An 18,335-nucleotide genomic window follows, 5' to 3' on the forward strand; every position below is an offset into this window, starting at 1 on the left:
ACACTATGTTAGATTAAACTGAAAACCTATGCCTATTGTAGCCACCTGGGGTTAGAACATGGTGAAGATCTGTGCTACAAGCTGTGAGCTCTGTCCTTCTCAGAGGCTGCATCCCGAATGAGCGGGAAACTAGTGCCCTCTGGCTTTATAGTGAGCGTGCTCAAATTGGTGATTGGCTGCTGTGTTGTGTGTGTTGATTCGTCTTGCAGTGTGTCACTCAGTGTGTGTCTGCACCATTATATACTGATGTGTGTATTATGACAGAAAATACATAATAGGGCAACACAAAGTACACAATGTAACTACATAAACACTAGCATCGGGTGAAGCATCCAGGGATGTGGTGTTAATCAGGTCAGTCCATAAGAGGGTCGTTTAGGAGTCTGGTAACAGCGGGGAAGATTCTTCATCTTCAGAGGCTTTCAAACCGACAGCAATGTGGGATGTATAGCCTCAGATGCGTTTTGATGTCAGATCAGAAGAGGAAGACTGATGTGATTCAAGACAGCAATGAAATGCAGTGGTGGGATCAGTGCAACCTCAGGGGCAGGGATGAGGGATACAGGAGGGAGCCGAACACGAGGAAAGGAGAGAGGAGATTGATTCTATGCTTGAAAAGTGACTCAGTAACTTGGGAAGTAAAGTGAGGCTTATTGTGAGTAGATGCCCCACAAGTTATCTAACAGCCTTGCCCTGTCCGGGTTGGGGGGGGGGGGGGGGGGTCAGCTCCCCTTAGCTCCATGACATTTGCTTCATCAGGTTCCTCATCCGGGTTGACCCGGTCAATTCACATCTCCTAGGATGCCCCCTTCTAGCCATTTCTCTGCGATATCCCAGTCCAGGTGTAGCCATTACAACATCCCACTAATTTCTTCTGTGAGCTGGCTCAAAAGTGACACAGGTGCCAAAACAAAATATCTATTCCACTGTGTGGGTGGTGCATGAAATGGCGTATCAGCTATGAAAGGTGGGGATGGATCTTCTCCCTATTCAGCTGACCATTATGTCCCTCACGTTCACCCCAAAAAAAGCACTGAGGCGATAAGGTGGGAGTGGCGTTCACAAGAAGGGCACGATCGTCCGGTCATGATGTGCCGGAAAATCAGTTCACCATGGTGCAGCATGGCCGATGAAAGCTGGGAGACTCCGCTCCCGGGATCTACCCGGCTCGCAACGCCTCGCAAGATTCAACACAATCTCGTGAGGTGTTGCAAGGGGAATCCCGCCACAATGGGCAGGATCACTTTTTTAGAAAATCTGCATATTAGAGCAAGGCAGTAAGCCTCACTATAACATGCAGATTACTGAGCTACCCAAGGATTTGGCATTTACCTCTTTGCCTCGGGGAACTCGGGCGAGCGCTGTTTGCTTCTGGTCCCCACAAACCGGGGACCAGACAGGGCGGCACTCATGGGGGTCTCCAAGGGGATTGGAGGCCCCCTGCTGCATGCCCTTTGGGTAGGGTAGTGCCCTGGCACTGCTGGCGCCACTTGGGTACCTTGACAGTGCCAGGCTAACACTCTGGCAGTGCCATCTGGGTGACACGCTGGCACTGTGAAGATGCCCAGGTGACACTGCAAGGGTGCCAGGTGTGCACTGCCAAGCTGTCATTTTTGCTTGCGCGATTGGGCCAGGGTTGCCCACTGTGGATGTTGCAGGGGTGGAGGGCGACGGCCAGGGGACCCTTCCATGTTGCGTTCGGGCTGTGGATTTTCTTTGTGGCCTCGTAGACGATAATGGGCTATCAGCCAAAGAATGGCCTTCCCCACACCTCCACGACTTGCCTTCAAAACAACTGCCTAACCTCAAACAGACCATTGTTCACAGCAAACTACATAGCCTTCAGGAGAACAGCGACGACAACATCACACAACCTCCTTGCCACCTCTACGTACCGGATCATTGACATGGATACTACCATCACATGTGAGAATACCATCCACCAGGTACACACTCAAGCGATTTGGCCAATGTTGTCTACCTCATACGATGCAGGTAAGGATGTCCTCAGGTGCGGATGCTGCGACAATGGATGAACAATCGCCAGGCAGGAGTGTTCCCTTCCAGTCGGGGACACTTCAGCAGTCAAGGACATTCAGCCTCTGATCTTCGGAAAAACATTCTCCAATGCGGCCTTCAAGGCACACGACAACGCAGAATCGCTGAACAGAAACCAAGTTCAGTCCACATGAGGATGGCCTCAACCGGGATCTTGGGTTCATGTCACATTACATGTAACCCCCACGATACTGCCCGGGTTTGCAGAATCCTACTAACTGTCCTGGCTTGAGACAATTCACATCTTAATTACCTGTGATTATCCTGCTCCATTCACACTGTTTGTACCTGTAAAGATTTGCATTCCAACCATTCTTCAGATTCCGATCTTTAATTATCTTGCAATTGTGTCTCTGTCTATATATGTGGTGATGTGGATTGATGTGGAGATGCCGACATTGGACTGGGGTGAGCACAGTAAGGAGTCTGACAACACCAGGTTAAAGTCCAACAGGTTTGTTTTGAATCACTAGATTTAGGAGAACTGCTCCTTCCTCAGGTGAAGCCCATTCACCGAAGGAAGGAGCAGAGCTTCAAAAGCTAGTCATTCCAAACAAATCTGTTGGACTTTAACCTGGTGTTGTAAGACTTCTTACTACAGTATATATGCGGTGTTTGTGAACCTGCCTCCACTTCATCTGATGAGTAGCGCTGTAAAAGCTTGTGATTTCAAAGGACGAGAAAATGAGAAAGAAAGAGAGACCGAGAAAGATAGAGACCGTGAAAGAGAGAGAGAGAGACCGAAAAAAAGAGACCGAGAAAGAGAGAGAGAGAGAGAGCGAAAGAGGGAGAGACTGAGAGAGAGACCAGAGAGAGAGACTGAGAGAGAGACCGAGAGAGAGAGGGAGAGAGAGAGAGAGAGAGAGAGACCGAGAAAGAGAGAGAGAGAGACCGAGAAAGAGAGAGAGAGAGACCGAGAAAGAGAGAGAGAGAGAGACCGAGAAAGAGAGACACAGAGAGAGAGAGAGCGCGAGAGCGAGCGAGCGCAAGAGAGACAGACAGAGACAGACAGAGAGAGACAGACAGACACAGAGAGAGAGAGAACAACAGAGAGAGTAGAGGTAGAGAGAGAGAGAGCCGAGAAAGATAGAGAGACCGAGAAAGATAAGGGACCGAGAGAGAGAGAGAGAGAGAGGAGAGAGAGAGAGAGAGAAACCGAGAGAGGAGACCGAGAGACCGAGAGGAGACCGAGACGGAGAGAGACCGGAGAGAGGAGACCGAGAGAGAGACGGAGAGAGAGACCGAGACGGAGAGAGAGACCGAGAGAGAGAGACCGAGAGAGAGAGACCGAGAGAGAGAGAGACCGAGAGAGAGAGAGACCAGAACAGAGAGAGAGACCGACAGAGAGAGAAACCGACAGAGAGAGAAACCGAGAGAGAGAAACCGACAGAGAGAGAGAGAGAGAGACCGACAGAGAGAGAGACCGACAGAGAGAGACCGACAGAGAGAGAGACCGACAGAGAGAGACCGACAGAGAGAGACCGACAGAGAGAGAGACCGACAGAGAGAGACCGACAGAGAGAGAGAGAGAGAGAGACCAGAGAGAACATAGAACATAGAACAGTACAGCACAGAACAGGCCCTTCGGCCCTCAATGTTGTGCCGAGCCATGATCACCCTACTCAAACCCACGTATCCACCCTATACCCGTAACCCAACAAACTCCCCCCTTAACCTTACTTTTATTAGACACTACGGGCCAATTTAGTCATGGCCATCCACCTAACCCCGCACATCTTTGGACTGTGGGAGGAAACCGGAGCACACAGGGGGAGGACGTGCAGACTCCACACAGACAGTGACCCAGCCGGGAATCGAACCTGGGACCCTGGAGCTGTGAAGCATTTATGCTAACCACCATGCTACCCTGCTGCCCTCAGAGAGACAGAGACAGTGACCGAGAGAGAGACCGAGAGAGAGACCGAGAGAGAGACCGAGAGAGAGACCGAGAGAGAGACCGAGAGAGAGAGACACACACAGATAGAGAGAGAGAGAGAGAGAGAGAGAGAGAGAGACACACACACAGATAGAGAGAGAGAGAGACACACACAGATAGAGAGAGAGAGAGACACACACAGATAGAGAGAGAGAGAGACACACACACACAGATAGAGAGAGAGAGACACACACACACAGATAGAGGGAGACAGCGAGAGACAGAGCGAGAGCCAGAGCGAGAGACAGAGCGAGAGCCAGAGCGAGAGACAGAGCGAGAGCCAGAGCGAGAGCCAGAGCGAGAGCCAGAGCGAGAGCCAGAGCTGAGAACAAGAGAGGCACGAGCGAGAGAGATAGACGAGCGAAGAGAGAGGCAGACAGACAGAGAGAGAGAGGCAGACGAGAGAGAGAGAGAGGCAGACAGAGCGAGAGAGAGGCAGACAGAGCGAGAGAGAGGCAGACAGAGCGAGAGAGAGAGGCAGACAGAGCGAGAGAGAGGCAGACAGAGCGAGAGAGAGAGCACAGAGCGAGAGAGAGAGGCAGACAGAGCGAGAGAGAGAGCAGACAGAGCGAGAAGAGAGGCAGACAGAGCAAAGGGGAGAGAGGCAGACAGAGCGAGAGAGAGGCAGACAGAGCGAGAGAGAGAGGCAGACAGAGCGAGAGAGAGAGGCAGACAGAGCGAGAGAGAGAGGCAGACAGAGCGAGAGAGAGAGGCAGACAGAGCGAGAGAGAGAGGCAGACAGAGCGAGAGAGAGAGGCAGACAGAGCGAGAGAGAGAGAGGCAGACAGAGCGAGAGAGAGAGAGGCAGACAGAGCGAGAGAGAGAGAGGCAGACAGAGCGAGAGAGAGAGAGGCAGACAGAGCGAGAGAGAGAGAGGCAGACAGAGCGAGAGAGAGAGGCAGACAGAGCGAGAGAGAGAGGCAGACAGAGCGAGAGAGAGAGGCAGACAGAGCGAGAGAGAGAGGCAGACAGAGCGAGAGAGAGAGGCAGACAGAGCGAGAGAGAGAGGCAGACAGAGAGAGAGACAGACAGAGAGAGAGACAGACAGAGAGAGAGACAGACAGAGAGAGAGACAGACAGAGAGGAGACAGACAGAGAGAGAGACAGACAGAGAGAGAGACAGACAGAGAGAGAGACAGACAGAGAGAGAGACAGACAGACAGAGAGAGAGACAGACAGACAGAGAGAGAGACAGACAGACAGAGAGAGAGACAGACAGAGAGAGAGACAGACAGAGAGAGAGACAGACAGAGAGAGAGACAGACAGAGAGAGAGACAGACAGAGAGAGAGACACACACAGAGAGAGACAGACACACACAGAGAGAGACACACACAGAGAGAGACACACACAGAGAGAGACACACACAGAGAGAGACACACACAGAGAGAGACACACACAGAGAGAGAGACACACAGAGAGAGAGACACACAGAGAGAGAGACACACAGAGAGAGAGACACACAGAGAGAGAGACACACAGAGAGAGAGAGCACCAGAGAGAGAGACACACAGAGAGAGAGACACACAGAGAGAGAGACACACAAGAGAGAGAGACACACACACAGAGAGACACCACACAGAGAGACACACACACACACAGAGAGACACACACACACAGAGAGACACACAGAGAGAGAGACACACAGAGAGAGAGACACACAGAGAGAGAGACACACAGAGAGAGAGACACACAGAGAGAGAGACACACAGAGAGAGAGAGACACAGAGACCGAGAAAGACACAGAGACCGAAAGAGAGAGACAGACAGGCAGACAGAGACAGAGAGACAGACAGACAGGCAGACAGAGACAGAGAGACAGACAGACAGGCAGACAGAGACAGAGAGACAGACAGACAGAGACAGAGAGACAGACAGACAGGCAGACAGAGAGACAGACAGACAGGCAGACAGAGACAGAGAGACAGACAGACAGGCAGACAGAGGCAGACAGAGAGACAGGCAGAGAGAGAGAGACACAGAGAGAGGGAGACACACAGAGAGAGACACACACAGAGAGAGAGACACACAGAGAGAGAGACACACAGAGAGAGAGACACACAGAGAGAGAGACACACCGAGAGAGAGACACACAGAGAGAGAGACCACAGAGAGAGGACACCACGAGAGAGAGGACACACCAGAGAGAGAGACACACACAGAGAGAGACCACACAGAGAGAGAGTACACACAGAGAGAGAGACAACCAGAGAGAGACACACAGAGAGAGAGACACACAGAGAGAGAGACACACAGAGAGAGAGACACAGAGAGAGAGACACAGAGAGAGAGAGACACCAGAGAGAGCGACACACAGAGAGAGAGACACACAGAGAGAGAGACACACAGAGAGAGAGACACACAGAGAGAGGACACACAGAGAGAGAGGACACACAGAGAGAGAGGACACACAGAGAGAGAGGACACACAGAGAGAGAGGACACACAGAGAGAGAGGACACACAGAGAGAGAGGACACACAGAGAGAGAGGACACACAGAGAGAGCGACACACAGAGAGAGCGACACACAGAGAGAGCGACACACAGAGAGAGCGACACACAGAGAGAGAGACACACAGAGAGAGAGACACACAGAGAGAGCGACACACAGAGAGAGAGACACACAGAGAGAGAGACACACAGAGAGAGAGACACACAGAGAGAGAGACACACAGAGAGAGAGCCACACAGAGAGAGAGGACACACAGAGAGAGAGAGACACACAGAGAGAGAGAGGACACACAGAGAGAGAGAGGACACACAGAGAGAGAGAAGACACAGAGAGAGAGAGGACACAGAGAGAGACAGACAGCGACAGAGACAGAGAGACCAGACAGACAGGCAAGACAGAGACAGAGAGGACAGACAGAAGGCAGAGAGAGACAGACAGACAGGCAGACAGAGACAGAGAGACAGACAGACAGGCAGACAGAGACAGAGAGACAGACAGACAGGCAGACAGAGACAGAGAGACAGACAGACAGGCAGACAGAGGCAGACAGAGAGACAGGCAGAGAGAGAGAGACACAGAGAGAGAGAGAGACACACAGAGAGAGACCGAGAAAGAGAGACCGAGACCGAGAAAGAGAGACCGAGACCGAGAAAGAGAGACCGAGACCGAGAAAGAGAGACCGAGACCGAGAAAGAGAGACCGAGACCGAGAAAGAGAGACCGAGACCGAGAAAGAGAGACCGAGACCGAGAAAGAGACCGAGACCGAGAAAGAGACCGAGACCGAGAAAGAGAGACCGAGACCGAGAAAGAGAGACCGAGACCGAGAAAGAGAGACCGAGAGCGAGAAAGAGAGACCGAGACCGAGAAAGAGAAAGACAGAGACCGAGAGAGACAGAGACCGAGAGAGACAGAGAGAGAGACAGAGAGAAATCTTTGGGAACAAAGGCAGGCAGAGAAGCGGGTGCACGGCCAGTGGAAGCGATCATGACGAAGATGCACAGAAAAGGTAGTTGTAAAACAGTTACAGAGAAGCATATAGGAGGGCAGCCAGTCTGGTCAGGAAACCTGCAAGCTTAAAGTTACATACAACCATGAACACATCACAGGAAAATCTACAGAGAAAGAAGGCTTTGACAAAGGATTCTGAAAGAGATGCCCCGAACAAAAGAAAATTGCTTACCAAATCTAAGTGCTGCCTTTGCCTGGATGAGTGAGCAGAACAAGAACTGAGTTTAAGGCCAAAGTGTTGTTAATGGGAATTCATGTTAAAGTTAAACTTCATAAAATGTTAGTTTTGGAACTGTGAAGTCTGAAAGTTAAATAGTGTTTTCTATTAATTTATTTTAATGTTTTGTTTATAAAAATAACAAAGCCTAATTTCTTACATTATCACTCCCGGAACAAATCTATTTTTTGTGCACAGTCTTAAAACTTAAAAACGTTACTTTTCTGGTTCAGTATCTTTGTTGAGGTCTGACTAGGCGTCCGTAACAAATATGATCTTCATGATCAATATATTGTGTCAACATCCACAGGATAACCTAATTTTACAACAAATGGCAGGTGAGGTTTGCACAGGGAGCCCAGAGTCTGAGGAATTATTTGCGTGACTCTGACAACAACTTTAATTCATGCTCATGGAATAATCCATCTGGGGTTGGACTTGAACCCACAACCTTGTTCTCTGAGTCAGAGGTACTCGCTCTCTTGTGTGAATGTGAAGATTGTAAAAGATCTCAAGATTACAATGTAGAAGAGCATGGGGTGGGGGAGGGAGTGGCATTGACATCTGGCTCTTATGGATCTCACAATCTCAGTCACAAAATCTGGCATTCATCACCTTGCTGTTTGTGGGATCTTGCTATTCATGAATTGGCTGCTAAGTTTCCGACATTACAAAAGTGACTACGCTTCAAAAAGTGCCGCCTGTGAACTAGAAATTATAAAACCATTGATGGAGAAAATACACCAGATGCAGTGACATTAACCAATATATTGTGGACAGAACTCTTTACTGTAGGCATTGGAGTGTTCCAGTGAAAAGCAACACACCATACTGACAAATGAGGTTATTTGAGTTAAGATAAACACACAGAAGATTTATAAAACAACAGACAAACAACAACACAATAGTCAGCTAACAGTAAAATCTTTGAATGACTGAAATAGCAAAGCAGTTGAAAATGGTCAAGATCTTTCCCAGAACATGAAATGAATCTTGGAAGAGTGTAAGTTGACTACAGCTCACCGTTATTACATCGCAGTATCATGGGCTGAGGGACCTCAGCTCTGTAGACACTCATCCAATTCCACCCATGGTATTGATCAAAACACCCATCACCTAAGAGACTGTCAGTAATTCACATCACCAACAGCAGGGTCTGATTCTGCCCCACACCCACTCCTGAGAATTGGCTGACTTTACGAATGCACTCACATTCACATCAGCAGGAACTGAATATGACAGACAGAAGTACATTTAAAATTCATGTGCTTTACTCTGGCTCCCATCCGATGGTCAGAAATGAACCGAATGGCACAGGATGCAATTCATCTCTACCCATAGAATCCCTATGGTGCAGAAGGAGGCCATTCAGCACATCAAGTCTGCACTGACCCTTCGAAAGAGCACTCTACCTCGGTCCACTACCCTACAGACCCGATGGGCCAAATGGCCTCCTTCTGCACTGTAAGTATCTATTCTATAAAATCCATCAATGGATACAGTGATCCAATGGTCACATGGATTCTTGGACCAATCGCTTTTCATTTCTGGTAGATACGTGGGAGTTGGGCAGCACTCTTAATTCCCAAGTCTGTCCTTGACACTCATCTCACCACAATGCTTCTGTAGACATCAATCTGTTTCAAGCACTCCCTCACACCTATCTTCTACACCCTTGTTCCCCTCCTTTCCAGTTGACCTCCCTGCTTTTTGTGTCCAAGATGACTTGAGCACATCTGATACACAATTGATTTACACAACTGATTTAGCCATCCATATCCAGCACTAGTGGTCCTGCTTTCCAGTCAAAATTGCTCATTACTCCAGGACCATCTTCAAGGGATATGACAAGGAAGGGCTCGTCTCCTGTGTGGGTGTGCTGATATTCCAAGAGGTCTGACAACTGTGTGTAAGCTATATTACTGACCTCATACCAATTGGTTTATTTCTCCCCTGTTTGTTGATGGACCAGGAACTACCCAGACTGTATGAAAGCCTTGTACACACACCTCACACATGAAAGCTCTTTCTGTGGATCGACTGGTGCTTTTGGAGATTGGAAGAGTGTGTGAAAGCCTTGTCAAAAACATTGCATCTGAAGAATTTGTCCGAATGTGTATCCTTTGGTTTCTCTCGGGTGTCTCAGACACCCAGAGGTTTTATTCCAAAATTCACACTTGGATGTATTATTCCTGTCATGATATGCAGACATGCAGATAATGATATACAGATCGGCAGCTAATGAACACAGAGAACAGGACATGACCAATAAGCAGGCAGGACACTCAGGGGTGGTATCTCACTATAAACGGCATGAGGCACTCACACTCTGGCTCTTTCCACAGGCGACACTTGAGAGTAAGACAGGGGCAGATCAGAAGCATCACACTCACCACGTGGCTTAGAGCAGACTGGTTCGTTAGACTGAGTTACTATAGCCAGATTAGCAGGAGAGTCGAACTCAGAGAACTGTGCTAATGGTTCAATAAATCGCATTGAACTTACTTCAAAGTCTGGAGTATCTTTTGGTCAAAGCTGCATCGAGTTGCAGCCCGTGTTATCCCAGAGTACACAACACATCAATTCCTGTGTGAATTTTCTGATAAAGCAGGAGGTCCAATGAGTGCAAGAATGATTTGTTGCACACTTACATGTGAATGGCTTCTTTTCAGTGAGTATGCATTGGTGTTGCACGAGCGTTGATGTCTGCTTGAAGGCATGGTCACACCCCTCACACTTGAAGGGCTTCTCCCGTGTGAATCCTCTGGTGCCTTAGGAGATCAATGGGCTTATCCTGTGTGAATCCTCTGGTGCCTTCGGAGATCAGAGGTATGTGTGAAAGCCACCTCACACCTGAAGAGTTTCTCCAGTGTGTTAACTATCTGGTGCATAAAGAGGATTGAAGATATCGCAAAAGCTTTATTGCAAACGTGACATTTGAATGCTTTGTCTCCTTTGTGGATTGTACGATACCACAAGAGGCTTGGCAATTGTGCAAAGGCTTTATCACAAACCTCACATAGGAACAGCTTCTCTCCGATGTATATGCACTGATGAGTGGGGTGGGGCGGATGACTATTAGAATGATTTGTTGCACATCTCACATGTGAATGTTTTTTCTGCTATGTGAACGTGTTGGTGTGCACAGAGGGTCGTTAACCGCGAGAATGATTTGTTGCACACCTCACACGTGAATGCCTTCTCCTCTGTGTGAATGCATTCGTGTACATGGAAGGCTCGATGACTGTAAATGTATTTTTGCACATTTCACATGTGAAATGTTTCTGCCCTGTGTGGATATTGCATGAGCTCCAATGACTGTGTGAGGGCTTGGTCACACACCTTACAGTTGAATGGTATCTCTTCCATTCTGTTATAAGTAGTCAACAGATGTACCTGGTGTGTTAGGAGATCTTGGGCACCTATAGAATCTCACTTCACATTTGAACAGCGTCTCACCTGTAGGAATGAGTCAGTGGTTCACGAGATTCCATGAATGATTGAAGCTTTCACCACACTTGGAGCCCATGCACGTTTTTCCCAGATTCACCCTCACTGAGCACCCACAGCCGAATTTTTTGGAAAGATTGGTCGATGGAAGGTTCCACACCACCAGCCAGTTTAAGATCTGATGAAATGTCAAAGATCCCCTGACTCAACCAATTTTCAGACGATGGTTTCACTGTTCAACCTCCTCTGTGTTGAGCAATGCTGGGAAAGGACAGGATGTCTTCCCACAGTTGTACATTTGTTCCTTGGATGATGGTCAGGATCTATCTGTGGTGTCTATTCTCTCTGTATTCTCTGGTGTAGTACCGTGCAATCCTTCTATAGATCAGGAAAAGGAAACATGATTTCCTCCAACTCCCTTTCCTGCTTTACTGAAGGGGCAGACTCCTCAGTTAGAAGCTATTCCACAGTAAGTGCCAGTCTGTTATTGCTCTATGTGAGGATCAGATACATGTCTGTTCTTTTCCCTCATTTGACTGTCACACACACTCTGTTTCCCGCAAAGGCACTGCATAGTGACCAGAAGCAAACAACATGTCTACTTCCTTTCCACTGTCCAGTCACCCCACCCACCCCCGTATGCATGTCTTCCCAAGTTCCATTAAGGTAATGGAAAAGTCAGTCAGGCAGAGTGTAAAATAGGCTATAAATTCACTATGAGCTTGTGTTGTGCTGCTGAAGACCAGTTTTATCCTAAGAGTATGTGTTTAATATAAAAAACACTCAGGAGAAATATTAATTCAACAGGGATTTTGAAATTTCTCTCCTGGTTTTTCAAAATTATTTGAAGAAAGCACACCAGGCAGGAAGTCTTGCTTCAATGTAGCTGATTGATGGGTTTCTGGTTTATCCTGGGAAATTAGACAGACTGCACTCACTCAGACTGCACATCCCAAATTCATCTCTCAGACACAACACTGGGCAAAACTTATCATGAACCAGAAACTGAACTTGACCAGCCATATAAATACCGTGACTACAAGAGCAGTTAAGAGGCTAGGAATTCTGGAGAATAACTCACCTCCTGACTCATCAAAGCCTGTCCACCATCTAGAAGGTACAAGTAAGGAATGTGAAGGAATACTCTCCGCTTGCCTGGAAAAGTGCAGGTCCAACAACATTCAAGAAACTCAATGATAGTAATCAACTATTTCCTGAAAGATCTGATAGGTAAAAAGGCTATTTTAATGTAAATATTAAGACCCAGTTTTAGTACCCATTTTAAAATGAGGATTTCAGCACTCATAATCCCAGGTCATGATAAAACACACAGCTTCAACAGAAACACAAAAAGCATGACACATGCATAAACTAATTGGAGATAAAAACAAAATTTTCATTAAGAAAGATGAAAAAGCTATTGTTCTAATCAACGTATTTTCAAAGACAGTTTGACATTAAGAAATGAGCTGCACCAGTAATCAGATCAAGGTCACGTAAGCACCATAGCAATATGAAGGCACCATTGTCCAGAATGTGGATAAAAGCAAAGTCAGCAGAAAACCAGTAGAAATCAGTCATGATAAAAGCACAGATTAACATACACAAATATTCAAACCTGAAACATTCAGAACTTATGTTGCACATTAAGGATTGACAGTTAACCATCGAATCAAATGTATTTGATTCTAACCCAAACCAATTAGGACGACATAGAGGTGTAGATAGATGGTGCAAGAATGATAAGATTTCCTTTAAACATGATGGTCCGTACAGCCATCTTTATTCCGGGATCATCCTATACTTTGATCTAACCATTCGCTATCTCTATTTTTCATATTTTCACTTTTCCACTCTAACTCTTGAAGTAAATGTAAGCTGTTTTGCCAGAAGCCAGAAATCATTTCTGTATTATTTTGAAAGTTACATTGTGTACAGGTTACTTCTCTTTAAGTCCTTTTGCTAGCCGGACTTTATTGAGAATATATTTAAGTTTCTCCTAATTGTAATCAAATAGAGGCAATAAAGGTTCTTGTTTCCATCTGAGAAGTTTAACTTTTTAAATTAAAAATTTCTGTGGAGTTTTAGTGTCGCAAGACCTCACTAATGCCACATGGTAGATCTCATCACTCAATACCATCCTGGGGAAATATAGCCCACTTAATCAATGCCCCATTCACCAACATACATATTTGGTTCCTCCGTACAATGCACAGTGCCATTACTGCGTATGGTGCATGTGGCAGTTTGCCAAACCTTCTTTGATAACACCTTCAAGCCCAATCTTACCACCTCGAAGGGTACGGGCAACAGATGCATGGGAATACCATCATAATAATATTTTTATTGTCAAAAATAGGCTTACAGTAACACTGCAGTGAAGTTACTGTGAAATATCCCTAGTCGCCACATTCCGGCATCTGTTCAGGTACTGTTATGGGAGCAGCATTTTCAGAACCCCAAAATGTATCATGAAGTTCAACCAACCTCTCCCTTTAATTGTTGCTTTTGAAGCACACGGCTTGGTCTCCAGGTGTGGTACTGTATTACAATTATGGACACGTGGGTTTTTAAACACAAAACAATGTTTATTCCATTAATTCAACTTAACCTTTTTAAATAAACATTGGATCCCTTAACACCCCTTACTTCAAAGATAACCCCGAAAATAATACAACACTAAATAATCCCTCAAAATGTTCCTTCAACCTCCAAAAGACATCACTGTTAACAACAGACACGAGGTTGCATTTAATATACTTATAGTTTTTGGATTTTCAGACATCAATACACCAGTTCTGTGTTTTCTTCTTGCAGCTTTTTGCAAAACACACAAACACACCCAGCTTTCTCCTCAAACTGGCTTTCTCCTTTCAAACAGCTCACAGCAAACCAGCCAGGCACTTTTCAGCTGCTCTCTCTCTCAAAACTGAAACCTAAACACTGCAAAATGGCTGAGCTAAAAAAAACAGCTCCACCCACGCTCTGACATCACTTCAGTAATACGAGCTGACTAATTTCTTAAAGGTACATTGCTTAAACATCCATTTCCTAAAAGGTACTCTCACATGACAGTATACTGAGGGAGAATTCTGAATTCTCAGCCGATACGGGAATTGAACCCTGCAAGGTCTTCCCCCAAACCACACTCCGTCCTATCTTGGACATATATCACCGTTTTTAATGTCACTTGGTCAAAATTCGGAACTTCCTCACTATCAGCACTGTAGGTGTACCTACACCTCATGGGTGGCTGTCATCAAGGAGGCAGCTCAACACCACTTTATCAAGGCCAATTAAGACATGACATGGACAATAAATGCTGCTCATATCACAGTTGCTCGTGTCCTGTGAATGAATACAAAAAAAAAAATCACTGACCACTCCATGTTCCAAAACTGCAACTAATAAATTCTGGACATTTTGGACACTCTTCTATCACCATCCCTGGTTAGGTCTTATCTCACTGCAGGTCTGCAATATTGACTCCGTGAAGTATCATGACAGCAGGTCAAACAAGTTCATAGAAAATCAATAGGGAAGTACATTAAGCAAAAGACCCAAAAAGAGATATTCATGAAGTGAGCCATTAGTAGCAGCATCATATTCTTTCTAAAGCTCTCGGCCCGGCCATGTTCCCATTCTAGGATTACCCTCAAACCATTAGGTAGGTCGGGAGCAGCACTGGATATACTTTAGAGTTCAGGTTTGAACCTAGTGAACGCACTACTGAGGGAACTCAAGCAACAGGAGAATAATAGTAAAAACGGAATATGTTGGAAAAACCTAGTCTTCCTGACAGCATCCGAGGAGAGATAAAAACAGGTTTCAGGTTCCACATCCTTGTGGTTCTCCTTCGGAATTCCAATAACAGGAGAAGGCACTCCCATGAACACCACCACTCGCAAACATGTTGGAACTCAGCACACAAGGACAAGAATCAAGACTAAAGTATTTTCACCGAAAATATAGAGGGATTATCGAACCCGGCCTCCTCATGAGACACTTGGAGGATTCCCCTCTAGACCTCTCGAATCCTTTCCATTCAGAAAGTTCAAGTCAGGAGTGTGATGAAACACTCAGCACTCACATGGCTGGGAGAACATCAGCAACAACAACTGAAGAGTATCGACAGTGTCAAGAACACACCAGTTCTCCTAATCAGAACTGCTACCATTTGACTCAATGAATACCCACTCCTGCCATCACCAGTAATGTTACATCACATGAATATTCCTTTAGTCACTGGATATTCAGTCTTGGACATTTGTGTGGCTATATGAACGTACAAATGAAGAGGAGTAGGCCACTTGGTCCCTCAAGCCTGCTCCACCATTCAATAAGATCGGATTTCAACTTTAATTCCACTTTTCTATCGATCCCCGATTATAATTCACCCCCTTGTTTATCAAGAATTAATCCAACTCTGCCTTAAAATATTCGAAGACTATGCTTACACCACTTTTTAAGGAAAAGTTCCAAAGACACACAGCCCTCAGGGAAAACATTTACCTCATCGCTGTTTTTAAATGGGCATCCCCATATTTTTAAACAGTGACCCCCTAGTTCTAGATTCCCCTCCAAAAGAAACATCCTCTCCACACCCACCTGTCAAGACCCCTCAAGATATATGTTTCAAACAATTGGTCTCTTAATGTTCTAAACACCAAAGGATACAAGTCCAGCCTGACCAACTTTTCCTCAAAAGACAACCCACTCATTCAAGGTAACCTTCTCTGAACTGTTTCCAACACATTTACATCTGTTCTTAAATAAGGAAACCTATACTATTCACAGATGTAGTCTCATCAATACCTTGTATAACTGAAGCATGACCTCCCTACTTTTGTGATCAATTCCACTTGCAACACTCTATTAACTTTCCCAATTACTTGCTGTGCCTACAAATTATACTTTTGTGGTTCATGCACCAGACCATCCAGATCCCTCTGCATCTCAAGAGCTCTGCAATCACTCTCCACTTAGATATTACAGGCAGTTCTAAGCATGACAACATTCGAGTTACAACGAATGGCACTCATGTTTATAAATTGACACCCTATTTCTACTTTACAACTCGTTTCAACTTGGCACACCAGCAAGTTCATAACTGCCCACTGATGTTCTGCGCCATCCATCTACATGACTGCACAGGTCGAACTGCCTTTATTAGGTTGGACACAAGTGTTGTATTCTGTTAAATATTTTTGGCACAAGCATTGCGATTTTAATACATTTATACGCTTAGTATTTAATATCCGCTCAGACTCATGGAAGTTGAAGATTAAACAGGTAACTGACAGTGATCAATGGCCTCATTATATCCCTACACACACACATACACACACTCTAACTGAGGAACCTGTGCTGTGTGCAGGCATCAACAGGCAGCTCAGCAACTTGGTAGGGCAACATTTGAGAGCATTAAACACTGTTGGGGGTCCCATAAGTGATTGCCGGCCTTGGTTCAGGAATCATTTATAACATTTCTCCTATGGAAAGTCGAATCCGACTTATAATGTTCTGACATGCATGGTTTTCAGTAACCAATTGTGTCATAAGTCTGAGGTCTGCCTGTATTTTATTCTAATTTTTCCGTCAAAATGGACAATTTCACATTTTACCAAATACTCCATTTTCCAAATTTTTGTCAACTCAGTTAACCTATCTGTGTCACTTCATAGCCTCCTTATGTCCTCATCAAAACTTTCTTACCCATCTTTGTGTCATCAGCAAATTTAGCAACCAGACCTTTGATCCCTTCAACCAATCAATTATATAAATTGTAAACAAAACTAAAGCGACAGCACAACACCCATTATATCTTGCCAACCTGCAAACAATCCTTTTAAACCCACTCTTTCCTTCCTGCTAACTAGCCAATATTCTACTCCTGCCAGCATGTTACCGTCTGCACAATTAACTTTTATTTTCCGCAATAACCTTTGAATTGCCACCTTATCAAATACCTCTCTGATAGACTGATTCAACATTATACCCTCTCACAAAACCACATAGACTCTGCCTAATTACACTGAATTCTGTCACATGCCCTACTATAATAGGGGGCAGCACAGTAGCAATGTGGATAGCACAATCGCTTCACAGCTCCAGGGTCCCAGGTTCGATTCCGGCTTGGGTCACTGTCTGTGCGGAGTCTGCACATCCTCCCCGTGTATGCGTGGGTTTCCTCCGGGTGCTCCGGTTTCCTCCCACAGTCCAAAGATGTGCAGGTTAAGTGGATTGGCAAATTAAAAATTGCCCTTAGTGTTGGGTGGGGTTACTGGGTTATGGGGATACGGTGGAGTTGTTGACCTTGGGTAGGGTGCTCTTTCCAAGAGCCGGTGCAGACTCGATGGGCTGAATGGCCTCCTTCTGCACTGTAAATTCTATGAAATCTATAATAATATCTGTAATAATAACATTTTCCCCAAGGCAGATGTCAAGCCAACTGGTCTTTGCATTCCTGTTATCTGTCTCCCTCCCTTTTTGAATAAACCAGATATATTCACCGATTCAACCCAATGAAAGCATCCCCAAGACTAGGGAATTTAGGAAATTAAACCTAATGCATCAACTACCTCATGAGCCCTTTCTATTAAGACCTTAGGAGGAAGTCCATCAGGATCTCGGCACGTATCAGTCCGCAGCCCCAACGATTTGCTCAGTACCACTTACTTTTCCAGTAATTGTAATTTTCCGGAGTTCCTCCCTTCCATTCCCTGGTTTGCAGTTGTTCTGGAATGTTACTCATACCCATCACGGTCAAGACCTGTTCCATAGATCTGCCATCTCTTTATTCCAAATAAATAGTAGAAAAAAGGAGCAACCCGACAGCAATTTGCACCTGAACCAAATTCCCACTCAATCTATTTCGCACTCAAGCGTAGTCTTGTACACTGCAATATATTTTATGCGTTGTAATAAAGAAAATCTGCAAAAACTTTGAAATTTTACTCAGTCATATCAATCCCCGTCTGGGATGTGGAGCAGCTGTGGTGGAGCGGGAGTGAGTAGGCGGGCGAGCTCTCTGATTGACGTCTCTCATGGCCAATCAAAGACACAACATCACCAAATATCAGTCACGGGGTGGGGTTAATGTCACGGGGCCCACGCCCGCGGTGTCTGAGGGGGGATGTAGTTCTGTCGCGCGCAGCGGCGGTTGGCGTCCATCGGTCAGAGTTCGAATTGGAGAAAGCGCGAGCCCGAGCGGC

At 46.0% G+C, this 18,335-nt stretch overlaps 1 protein-coding gene across 1 annotated transcript in view; it reads right to left on the reverse strand.

The window, feature by feature from the left end:
• Positions 1-18,135, reverse strand: part of LOC119975459 (zinc finger protein 271-like) — a 32,863-nt gene extending 14,728 nt beyond the window's left edge. Inside the window, exon 1 of the mRNA XM_038815139.1 lies at positions 17,800-18,135. The gene's annotated coding sequence lies outside the window, so the exon portion shown is untranslated. The remainder of the gene's footprint in view (positions 1-17,799) is intronic.
• Between the last annotated feature and the right edge of the window lie 200 nt (positions 18,136-18,335).

The sequence above is a fragment of the Scyliorhinus canicula genome, chromosome 13, assembly GCF_902713615.1.
Source record: "Scyliorhinus canicula chromosome 13, sScyCan1.1, whole genome shotgun sequence".
NCBI lineage: Eukaryota > Metazoa > Chordata > Chondrichthyes > Carcharhiniformes > Scyliorhinidae > Scyliorhinus > Scyliorhinus canicula.